This window comes from Colobus angolensis, unplaced genomic scaffold (assembly GCF_000951035.1).
Source record: "Colobus angolensis palliatus isolate OR3802 unplaced genomic scaffold, Cang.pa_1.0 Scaffold4, whole genome shotgun sequence".
NCBI classification, from domain to species: Eukaryota; Metazoa; Chordata; class Mammalia; order Primates; family Cercopithecidae; genus Colobus; species Colobus angolensis.
In genome coordinates, this window is record NW_012117376.1 from 14,168,092 (window position 1) to 14,180,089 (window position 11,998).

Genomic DNA, 11,998 nt, shown 5'->3' on the forward strand with positions numbered 1-11,998 from the left:
CGAAAGTGCTGGGATTACAGGCGTGAGCCACCGCACCCAGCTTCTTGTCAGCTTTCTTAACTGGCTTGAGCACCACACTCTCAGAGTGGACAGGAGCCACAGTCCACCACCTATTAGTGCACATCCAGCCCAGCAAACACAACATCTGGAATGAGGAAATCCATCTTTAAACTACAATGATTATTGTGTTTTTCTGATCTTTATAAAAGTTATAAAGTACATTCCTTTTGTAGAAAATCTGGAAAACAAATAAAATTCTAAAATACTAAAAAAGAATAGGATGTCAGGCAAGGTGGCTTATGCCTGTAATCCCAGCACTTTGGGAGACTGAGGCAGGAGGATCACTTGAGCACTTGGGAGTTCAAGACCAGCCTGGGCAATATGGTGAGACCTCATCTCTATGAAAAATAAAAATAAATTACCTGGGCATGGTGGTGCATGCCTGTAGTCCCAGCTATTCAGGAGGCTGAGGTGGGAGGATCGCTTCAGCCCAGGAAGTCGAGGCTGCGGTGACCTGTCTCTTGCTACTGCACTCCAGCCTGGGTAACAAAGCAAGACCCGATCTCTAAATAAATAAATAAATAAAAGAATAGGCCAAGCACAGTGGCTCATGCCTATAATCCTAGTATTTTGGGAGGCCAAGATGGGAGGATCGCTTCAGGCCAGGAGTTTGAGACCAGCCTGGGCCACACAGCAAGACAGAGGTCTGTATGAAAAATTTTAAAAATTAGCCAGATTTGGTGGTGCACACCTGTAGCTACATGGGAGGCTGAGGTGGGAGGACCCCTTGAACCCAGGAGTTTGAGGCTGCAGTGAGCAGCCTCTGCACCACAGCACTCACTCCGGCCTGGGAGACAGAGTAAGACCCTGTCTCTCTCTCTTTATTTCTTTTTTCTTTTTTTTTTTTTTTGAGATGGAGTCTCACTCGGTCACCCAGGCTGGAGTGCAATGGTACGATCTCAACTCACTGCAACCTCCACCTCCCAGGTTCAACCTGTGGGGAAAAGAAAGACAGATCAGCCTGTTACTGTGTCTATATAGAAAGAAGTAGACATAAGAGACTCCATTTTGTTCTGTATTTGAGATGCTGTTAATCTGTGACCCTACCCCCAACCTTGTCCTTGCAAGAGACATGTGCTGTGGTGACTCAAGGTTTAAAGGATTTTGGGCTGTGCAGGGTGTGCTTTGTTAAACAAGTGCCTGAAAGCAGCTTGCTGGTTAAAAGTCATCACCATTCTCTTAATCTCAAGTATCCAGGGACTCGTACACTGCCAAAGGTCACAGGGACCTCTGCCTAGGAAAGCTAGGTATTGTCCAAGGTTTCTCCCCATGTAATAGTCTGAAATATGGCCTCGTGGGATGGGAAAGACCTGATCGTCCCCCAGCCTGACACCCGTGAAGGGTCTGTGCTGAGGAGGACCAGTACAAGAGGAAAGAAGGCCTCTTGGCGGTGGTTGGCGGTTGAGATAGAGAAAAGCATCCGTCTCCAGCCCGTCCCTGGGCAATGGAACATCTCGGTGTAAAACCTGATTGTATGTTCTGTTTACTGAGAAAGGAGAAAACTGCCTTAGGGTGAAAGGCGGGACTTGCTAGCGCAATGCTGCTCTTTATGCACTAAAAAGGTTTATGAAGATGTTTGCATATGCATATCAAGGCACAGCACTTTTCCTTAAACTTATTCATGTCACAGAGATCTTTATTCATATGTCTTACTGCTGACTTTCTCCCTACGATGATCCTATTATCCTGCTACTTCCCTTTTTCTAAGATGGTAAAGATAATTATCAATAAATACTGAGGGAACTCAGTGCCGGTGTGGGTCCTCTGTATGCTGAGCGCTGGTCCCCCGGGCCCACTTTTTCTTTCTCTATACTTTGTCTCTGTGTCTCATTTCTTTTCTCAAGTCTCTCGTTCCACCTAACGAGAAACGCCCACGGGTGTGGAGGGGCAGGCCACCTCTTCACAACCGATTCTCCTGCCTCAGCCTCCCAAGTAGCTGGGACTACAGGTGCCCGCCACCACGCCTGGCTAATTTTTGTATTCTTAGTAGAGACAGGGTTTCACCATGTTGGTCAGGCTGGTCTCGAACAGCTGACCTCAGGTGATCCACCCGCCTCGACCTCCCAAAGTGCTGGGATTACAGGATCACTTGAGGTCAGGAGGTCAAGACCAGCCTGACCAACATGGTGAAACCCCATCTCTACTAAAAATACAAAATTAGCCAGGTGTGGTGGCGCATGCTTGTAATCTCAAATACTTGGGAGGCTGAGGCAGGAGAATTGCTTGAACCCAGGAGGCGGAGGCTGCAGTGAGCCAAGATTACATCATTGCACTCCAGCCGGGGCAACAAGAGCGAAACTCTATCTCAAAAAAATTAAAAAAAAAAAAAGAAAGAAAGAAAGAATAGAGGAAAGGAGCCTGAAATCAGAAACACTTATGTTTGAATCATAGTTCAGTCCTTTTCTATGCAACCCTGAGAAAGGCACCTTTGTTCTCTGAACTTCAGGGTTTTCATCTGAGAAGTGGAACGGCTAATATCTATGGCATAGACAAGGACATTGATACATGCAAGGATATGCCCAAGATCTCACATATCTATGGTCATATCTGGTCATATCTATCTGACTCAAAACCTGTGGCTTGAGTTCAAGACCCTGAAAGAGAAGAGGCAGCTGCGATGGGACCAGGTTCCAGAGTCTGGTTCAATATGTATCTATTGCCTCCAGGACAACAGCCAGAAGAGACAGCCTTGCGGAGGGGACAGTGACTATGGCTGTGGCCCCAAGGAGGATCCCCAATCCCCTCCATCAGCTGAGAGTGGGGTGGGGAAGGGATCAAGGCCTGAGGAGTCTATTTCCGTCCCAGCCTAGAATATTTGAGGCCTCTGCTAAGAGATCCAACCTTTCCCTTTCAGCCTCTCCCTGGCAACCTGGCCTGGCATCCTCTAGGAAGTGATCTCAGTTTAATAATTTAGCAGATGCAGACAAAGATAGCAGCTCTGAAAATAACCCAGTCAGGCCCCACCCTCCACCTCCCCTTTCTTTAACAGACTCCCCTGCCCTCCCCACAAGGTCTCTGATTGCCCTACACACCTGTCAGTGTTCCCTCCTGCCAGTGAACACCTGATTCAATGCTTCCTCATTCTTCTCCTCCTCCTCACTCCTTTCTCTCCATTGTTATATCAAGAGCTTTTATATGAGTCGGGCACGGTGGTTCACGCCTGTAATCCCAGCACTTTGGGAGGCCAAGGCAAGTGGATCACCTGAGATCAGGAGTTCAAGATCAGCCTGGTCAACATGGTGAAACCCTGTCTCTATTAAAAATAGAAAAAGTTTGGCCGGGTGCGATGGCTCAAGCCTGTAATCCCAGCACTTTGGGAGGTCGAGACGGGCAGATCACGAGGTCAGGAGATCGAGACCATCCTGGCTAACACAGTGAAACCCCGTCTCTACTAAAAAATACAAAAAACTAGCTGGGCATGGTGGCGGGCGCCTGTAGTCCCAGCTACTCGGGAGGCTGAGGCAGGAAAATGGCGTGAACCTGGGAGGCGGAGCTTGCAGTGAGCTGAGATCTGGCCACTGCACTCCAGCCCGGTCAAAAGAGCGAGACTCTATCTCAAAAAAAAAAAAAGAAAGAAAAGAAAAGAAAAATTTTGCTGAGCATGGTGGCGCACGCCTGTAGTCCCAGCTACCTGGGGGGCTGAGGCAGAAGAACCTCTTGAACCTGGGAGACGGAGGTTGCAGCGAGCTGAGATTGCACCACAGCACTCCAGCCTGGATGACAGAGCAAAACTCCGTCTCAATAATAATAATAATAAAAATAAATAAATAAATAAAATAAAGAGCTTTTGCCTTGATGCAACCAACATGGAGATTTTGTATCATGTCCCGTTCTTAGTGCTCGAATGTCCTAACCTGAAGCTGAAGAAGCCACCCTGGCTGCACATGCCGTCGGCCATGACTGTGTAAGCTCTGGTGGTGGTGTCTTACTTCCTCATCACTGGAGGAATCATTTATGATGTTATTGTTGAACCTCCAAGTGTTGGCTCTATGACTGATGAACATGGGCATCAGAGGCCAGTGAAGCCTACAGAGTAAATGGACAATATATTATGGAAGGACTTGCATCCAGCTTCCTGTTTACAATGGGAAGTTTAGGTTTCATAATCCTGGACCAATCGAATGCCCCAAATATCCTAAAACTCAATAGATTTCTTCTTCTATTCATTGGTTTCATCTGTGTTCTATTGAGTTTTTTCATGGCTAGAGTATTCATGAGAATGAAACTTGCAAGCTATCTGATGGGTTAGAGTGTGTTTGAGAAGAAATCAGTGGATACTGGATTTCTTCTGTCAATGAAGTTTTAAAGGCTATACCAATCCTCTAATATGAAATGTGGAAAAGAATGAAAAGCAGCAGTAAAAGAAATATCTAGTGAAAAAACAGGAAGCATATTGAAGCTTGGACTAGAATTTCTTCTTGGTATTGAAGAGACAAGTTTATCACAGTATTTTTTTTTCCTGCTGACCTACTGCTGTACCAGTGATGGTGAGTGGCATGTTCTAATTAGTTTTTCATTTCTTAAAGAAAATGTACTCCATATCTCAACTATAATATCAAGTAAAGTGATTATTTTTTACAACCCCCTTCACATTTTTTAGAGATGACATTTCTGATTTTCAGAAATTAACATAAAATCAAGAAGTAAGATTACATAAGCTGAGAACTCTGGACAGCTGATCAGCTTTATCTATGGTGTTTCGCTTTAACTAGAGTGTATGATGGTAGATTATTTCAGATATGTATGTAAGACTGTTTCCTGAACAATAAGATGTATGAAAGGAGCAGAAATAAATACTTTTTCTAATTGAAAACAAAAAAAGCTGGGTGCAAGGGTGCATACCTGTAATCCCAGCTACTTGGGAGGCTGAGGCAGGAGAATCACTTGAACCTGGGAGGTGGAGGTTGCAGTGAGCTGAGATCGCACCACTGCACTCCAGCCTGGGTGACAGAGTGTGACACTGTCTCAAACAAACAAACAAAAAGCTTTCATATCAATTAGGGCTTAAAGAAATATTTCCACCGGGCGCAGTGGCTCACACCTGTAATACCAGCACTTTGGGAGGCCGAGGTGGGCAGATCACGAGGTCAGGAGTTCGAGACCAACCTGACCAACATGGTGAAACCCTATCTCTACTAAAAGTACAAAACTTAGTTGAGCGTGGTGGCACACGCCTATAATCCCAGCTACTCAGGAGGCTGAGGCAGGAGAATCACTTGAACCCGGGAGGCAGAGGTTGTGGTGAACCAAGATCAAGACTGCGCCACTGCACTCCAGCCTGGGTGACAGAGCAAGACTCCGTCTCAAAAAATAAAAACAAAAACAAAAAAAGAAAAGAAACAAAATCTTTCCTAGAAGCCAGAAGACTTGGGCTTAATTTACTGTGTAGACCTGAGCAAGTCCTTCTTCTCTCTGAGTCTCTGTTCCTACATTTGTAAAATGAGGCCTCTGGAAGCCAGGCACAGTGGCTCATGCTTGTAATCTCCGCACTTTGGGAGGCTGAGGCAGGAAAATCACTTAAGCCCAGGAATTTGAGGCCAGCCTGGGTAACATAGGGAGACCCCGTCTCTACAAAAAAATTTAAAAATTAGCTGGACATGGTTGCACATGTCTGTAGCCCCAGCTACTCAGGAGGCTGAGGTGGGAGGATTGCTTGAGCCCAGGAGGTCGAGGCTGCAGTGAGCCAAGATTGTGCCACTGCTCTCCAGCCTGGGCAACACCCTGTTTCAAAAAAAATTTTTTTGAAATGAGGCCTCTGGATTCCTAAATATGACATGAACAAGATGTTGGTGTGGGTGCCAATTACTTGGATAGGGAACTGGATGTCTTCCCCAGGAAGGCACAACTGCAGTATCAATGTCATCTCAGTCAATGGCACTACAATCCATCCATCCTGCTGCTCTACACAGGGAGCCCAGGTTTCTCTGTGTTTGATTTCTCTTGAGAAGAAAGCTTCGCCCTAGTTATTATTCCTAGAATAAAAGGCTTGACTTGTGTTCACAGTGGCGGTAGCAGGTTCCATGTGATTTTGATGCTTCATCACATTTTTGGTGTTACTTTTTTTTTTTTTTTTTTGCAGTTTTCGTGGTTTTATTTAAACACAAATAAAGCATGCATGTGAGCCGTCTATTCATTTTCTTTGCTGCGCAGCTTGGAATTGGGGTTGGAGACTCTGGGGGCCAGTTGGGCTGCTCTTTCCACTCAGGTTTTATGGTTCTTGGAGGAAACATTGCGAGCAGTCTCAGCACAGTAAGATTTACTGCACATCAGCAGCACTTCCCGTTCCTTGACATTGTGGACCAGGAACTTCCAGAACCCACAGGGCAGCATGTGCCTTGTTTTCTTGTTCTGCCTATACCCAATGCTGGGCATCAAGATTTGGCCCTTGAATTTTCTCTGTACCCTACTGCCAATACTGCTAGGTTTCTGTAAGTTACACTTAATTTTCACTTAACAGTCTGATTCATCCATCAGACTGTTCATGATGCCACATGGACTTCTTGGTCCTCTTTTTGACGTTCTTGGGCTTCCCAAGGGGTGTGAGGGTGGTCATGCTGCTGAGAAGATGGGTGCCACTTCTGTAGACAGCCCCGAGGAAGAGAAATTTATCACGTTTCTGATAAGTAGAAATTATACCTTCCACCTTGAAGCATTATTCAAATCACCCCTCCTTGTTTTCTTTGTGGGTTTTTTTTTCTTCTTCTTTTTTTTTGAGACAAAGTCTCACTCTGTCCCCCACGCTGGAGTGCAGTGGCGCAATCTCGGCTCACTGCAACCTCCACCTCCCAGGTTCAAGCGATTCTCTGCCTCAGCCTCCCGAGTAGGTAGGATTACAGGTGCCTGCCACCACGCCTGGCTAATTTTTGTATTTTTGTATTTTTGTATTTTTTTTTTTTTTTTTTTAAGTAGAGACAAGGTTTCACCCTATTGGCCAGCCTGGTCCCAAACTCCGGACCTCAAGTGAGCCACCCGCTTCAGCCTCCCAAAGTGCTGGGATTACAGGCGTGAGCCACCGCGCCCAGCCAAATCACCCCACCTTTAGGGTCTCAGTTTTCACACCTCTAAAATAGCCATATCTTGAAGGGCAAGTAGGGCAATGTCAGTTCCATAAGGGCTGAGGTCCCGTCTGTTTTCATGCATTAATTCAATGTCATTAAGCACCTACTATGCACCAGCCACTATGCAAGGTGCTAGAGGCACAGCAGTAAATACAAGAGATGCAGTGCAATCCCTGTTTTCACAAAGCTTACATCTCAGAAATCAAAATAGTTAAATCCCAAGAAATGTACCATGAGGGAATAACAAAATACCTTCTAATATTTATGGCTGGGCACAGTGGCTCACACCTATAGTCCTAGCTACTCAAGGATCACTTGAGCCCAGGATTTTGAGGCTGCAGTGAGCTATGATTGTGCCACTCTACTCCAGCCTGGATGACAGAGACCCTGTCTCTAAAAAAATTTTTTAGGCCAAGCATGGTGGCTCATGCCTGCAAAAACAATTTTTTTGTTTGTTTGTTTGAGACGGAGTCTCGCTCTGTCGCCCAGACTGGAGTGCAGTGGCCGGATCTCAGCTCACTGCAAGCTCCGCCTCCCAGGTTTACGCCATTCTCCTGCCTCAGCCTCCTGCGTAGCTGGGACTACAGGCGCCCACCACCTCGCCCAGCTAGTTTTTTGTATTTTTTAGTAGAGACGGGGTTTCACCCAGTTAGCCAGGATGGTCTCGATCTCCTGACCTTGTGATCCGCCTGTCTCGGCCTCCCAAAGTGCTGGGATTATAGGCTTGAGCCACTGCGCCCGGCCAAAAAAAAAAAATTTTTTTTAAATTAAAATATTTACTTAGTGCTTCCTCTTTGCCAGGTACTGATCCTATAGGGTACTATATTTTGCAGATGAGGAAACTGAAGGACAGAGCAGTGATTAGCTAAGGTCACATGGTCAAGGAGCAGTGGAAATAGGATTCAACACCCCAGTAGTGTGCCTCCAGAGTTCTTCCCTAGAAATCATGATCAAGGAATAAGCTAGTGACATGATAGAAAAGGGAGTCAGAGAGGTATTAAATATTCTCCTTTAGTGACATTTAAGCTGAGACCTGAAAGATGAGCAGGAAGTAGGCATGTGGAATCGGGGAGTAAGATTTTCCAGCAGAAGAAATAGGAAGTACAAAGGCCCTGAGGCAGAAAAATCAGGGAGTGCAGTGCCTGGTGGGCCAGCAGGAAAGTGAGCAGGACTAAGGTAGAGAAATAGCTTGGGCCCGAAGGCTAGGGTGAGGATTTCAGATTTTACTCTAATTGCAGGGGAAGCCTTTAAATGGTTTAAGTTGGGGATCAACATGATCTGATTTGTTTTTAAAAGATCATGCTGTTTGCTGTGTAAAATAAATGGACTAAAAGGGAGCAAGAAGGGAATGAAGGAGACCAGTTAGGAGATTACCGCCGTAATCCCAGCTGAGAGGGGATGGTGCCAGGAATGCTGGCAAGGGCTGGGATGGGGGATGGGTTTGAGTTTTATTTGGAGGTGAACGAAAGGACTTATATATGGATTAGTGTGGGGATGACAGAATGCCCTCTGGCTTTGTGGATGAAGCAGCAGGGTGGATTAGGGTACCCTTGTCTGAAATGGGAAAAACCGAGAAACAGCAGATCTGGCTGAGAAATCAAGGTCAAGAATTTTTGGGCCCGGGCACAGTGGCTCACACCTGTAATCCCTATACTTTGGGAGGCCAAGGCAGGAGGATTGCTTGAGCCCAGGAGTTCCAAACTAGCCTGGACAACAGAGTGAGACCCTATCTCTACAAATATAATTTTTTTTCACCAGTTGTCAAATGATCTTTTATTAAAAGATTTTCCTTTGTGCTTCTTGAGTAACTGGGTAGCCGGGAGCGGTGGCTCACACCTGTAATCTCAGCACTTTGGGAGGCTGAGGCGGGCAGATCATGAGGTCAGGAGATAGAGACCACGGTGAAACCCCGTCTGTACTAAAAAAATGCAAAAAAATTAGCCGGGCTTGGTGGCAGGCACCTGTAGCCCCAGCCACTCAGGAGGCTGAAGCAGGAGAATGGCAGAATGGCGTGATCCTGGGAGGCGGAGCTTGTAGTGAGCCGAGATCACGCCACTGCCCTTCAGCCTGGGCGACAGAGCGAGACTCTGTCTCAAAAAAAAACAAAACAGGTAGCTAGGCATTCCACAGCACCACTGTTGATGTCATCTATGATGTCATGAGGGTGGCGGCCATCAACATTACAGCCCACAGACTGGACAGTCCCCGAGATCTCTTTAATGGTTCCAGAGAGGTCTCTGGCTAAAGATTGGTGCTGCATATGTTGAGTAATGTTGAAGAGCTCATCAAACGTGATATTCCCACGGTGTTTAATGTTTTTCTGTTTCTTTCTGTCTCTTGGTGGTTCCTTGAGGGCTTTGATGATCAGGGCAGAGGCAGAAGGCACCACCTCAATCTGGGCCTGTGTGTTCTGACTGGTCAGTTTCACTGTAATCCTCAGGCCCTTCCAGTCACCCTTTGCCTTGGCAATGTCATCACCAACATTTTTGGAGACAGACCAAAGCGGCCGATCTTGGGGGCCAGCACAGAAGTGGCACCAACTTCACCCCTGGTGCACCTCAGGTATATGACTTTGATCTCATTGGGGTCGAACTTCAGCAGCACTGGGGAGGCGGCTGATGTCAAATGAACCTAGATTCTGGATGACCGAAGAAAGTTGCATCTTGGCCTCCTCCAAGCTGAAAGTAGAATTTTTTTTTTTTTTTTGAGACAAAGTCTCACTTTGCTGCCCAGGCTGGGGTGCAGTGGCGAAATCTTGGCTCCCTGCAACCTCTGCCTCTTGGATTCAAGTGACTCTGCCTCAGCCTCCTGAGCACCTGGGATTACAGGTGCACGCTGCCATGCCCGGCTATTTTTTGTATTTTTGTGGAGACGGGATTTCACCATGTTGGCCAGCCTGGTCTAGAACTCCTGATCTCAAGTAATCTGCTTGCCTTGGCCTCCCAAAGTGCTGGGATTACAGGTGTGAGCCACTGTGTCCGGCCTCTACAAAATCTTTTTTTTTTTTTTTTTTTGAGATGGAGTTTCGCTCTTGTTGCCCAAGCTGGAGTGCAATGGCATGATCTCAAAGCTCACTGCAACCTTTGCCTCCCGGGTTCAAGTGATTATCCTGCCTCAGCCTCCTGAGTAGCTGGGATTACAGACGCATGCCACCATGCTGGGCTAATTTTTTGTATTTTTAGTAGAAACGGGATTTCACCATGTTAGCCAGGCTGGTCTTGAACTCTTGACCTCAGGTGATCCACTGCTTCGGCCTCCCAAAGTGCTGGGGTTACAGGCATGAACCATCGTGCCTGTCCAAAACAAAATTTTTTTGTTGTTGTTGTTAGAATCTTTTTTATTCAGGAAAAAAAAAAAAAACCCAAAAAACAAAAAAGTTTTCCAACCACACACAGGAGGGGTATGGGTAGGGGGAGGTGTCTGTCCATCCAGCCCTGGTCCCCAGCCCATGTGGTTTTGGCAGCAATAAGGGGTATGGGGTAATGGCCCAAAAAATAAAATGGTGTATGTGTGTATGGGGGAGGAAAGGGGTGCAAAGCTGTGGGGAGCAGTGAAGGGGAAGGGACAGACGAGGTCAATACTGGGAACGCCGAAGGTGGGAGGCCATTTCATAACATTTCTTGTTGATCAAACCACCATGGACACCTTCTTTGCCCATCAGCAGGACTAGCGTCTTGTCAGTCTTGGTGACAGTGACATTGAAGGTGGGGGCCCCACCGGTGCTCTTGGTACGAAGATCCATGCTAAACTCCCCATCCTGCAGCAGTGAGTCCCGGATCACCGAACATTTCTGGCCCCCAAGTGTCAGCCCATTGACGTAAAAACTTGACCGGTCTTTGCCAACCAGGACACTCACCTCAGCTGGCGTGATGTTGACGAAGGTTTTCCCGGGGACGGCGGCCCAGACGGAGGGCGAGTCCTTGTAACCCACGATGGCCGCATCCTGACAGGTCCCGTCCGCCATGAGGGTGTCGATGTAGGCGTTCCACCCGGTCATGGCGCTGCTACTGGGGCTGCTCTCGGCGCTGCTTCTGGGGCTGCGGGCTGGGCTCGAGCTGCCTCGGCTGGCGGGCGTGGGGAGGCGGAGAGCTCGAGACACGCGCTGCCGTCCGGACCGCGGCTCTGCTCGCTGTGCAGCAGCCCTCGCACCGCCACTTCCTGCTAAATTTTTTTTTAATTAGCCGGGTGTGGTGGCACGCTCCTGTAGTCCCAGCTACTAGGGAGGCTGAGGGAGGATTGCTTGAGCCTGGGAGGTTGGTACTGCAGTGATGTATGTTGGTGCAACTGCACTTTAGCAGGGTGACAGAGTAAGACCCCCTTCTCCAAAAAAAATAAATAAAAGAAGTTGAAATGAAAAAGAAAGCACAAGAGCCTGGCTCTCCAGCAAATTCATTCCCGCCACAAGCCTTTATTAAGCACTTACTGTGTGCAGACACTGCTCCAAGTGCTGGGAATGTAGCAGTGATCAAGACAAGCAAGACCCCTGCCCTCTGAGCACTCTCAAGCCAGGGCAAGAGAGGAAGGCCAAGAGTCAACACAAATAAGGTCATTTGTGCTATGAAGGAAGTTAACAGTGAAGTGTAGGGAATAACCAAGGAAATCTACAGTAGAAAGGGAAGTCAAGGATGATGGACTAGGCAGCTGTGGCTTTTGTCTTCCCAGCATCATTTGTACTACTTTTGGTAACAGTGACTTTATATTTTGTGGGGAACCATCTCTCCTACATGCTCAGTGCTTGTTTTTTGTCTTTAGGAATGGGCCCATCTTTAGGAATGGGCTTGTGACCCTGGGCCTGGCCAATGAAACTCAATACTGGGATGTTTGCGGAAACTGTTGGGAAAGAGAAACTCTTTATTTGAGAATTTTTTTTTTTTTTTTTT

General features: G+C 47.1%; 2 pseudogenes across 1 annotated transcript; one reads left to right on the forward strand and one right to left on the reverse strand.

The window, feature by feature from the left end:
• The first annotated feature begins 3,863 nt into the window (after positions 1-3,863).
• Positions 3,864-4,309, forward strand: LOC105521359 (annotated as a pseudogene).
• Positions 4,310-10,437: 6,128 nt separating this feature from the next.
• Positions 10,438-11,275, reverse strand: LOC105521360 (annotated as a pseudogene). The gene has a single exon (XR_001003258.1). The product of XR_001003258.1 is annotated as a profilin-1 pseudogene (transcript).
• Positions 11,276-11,998: the final 723 nt, after the last annotated feature.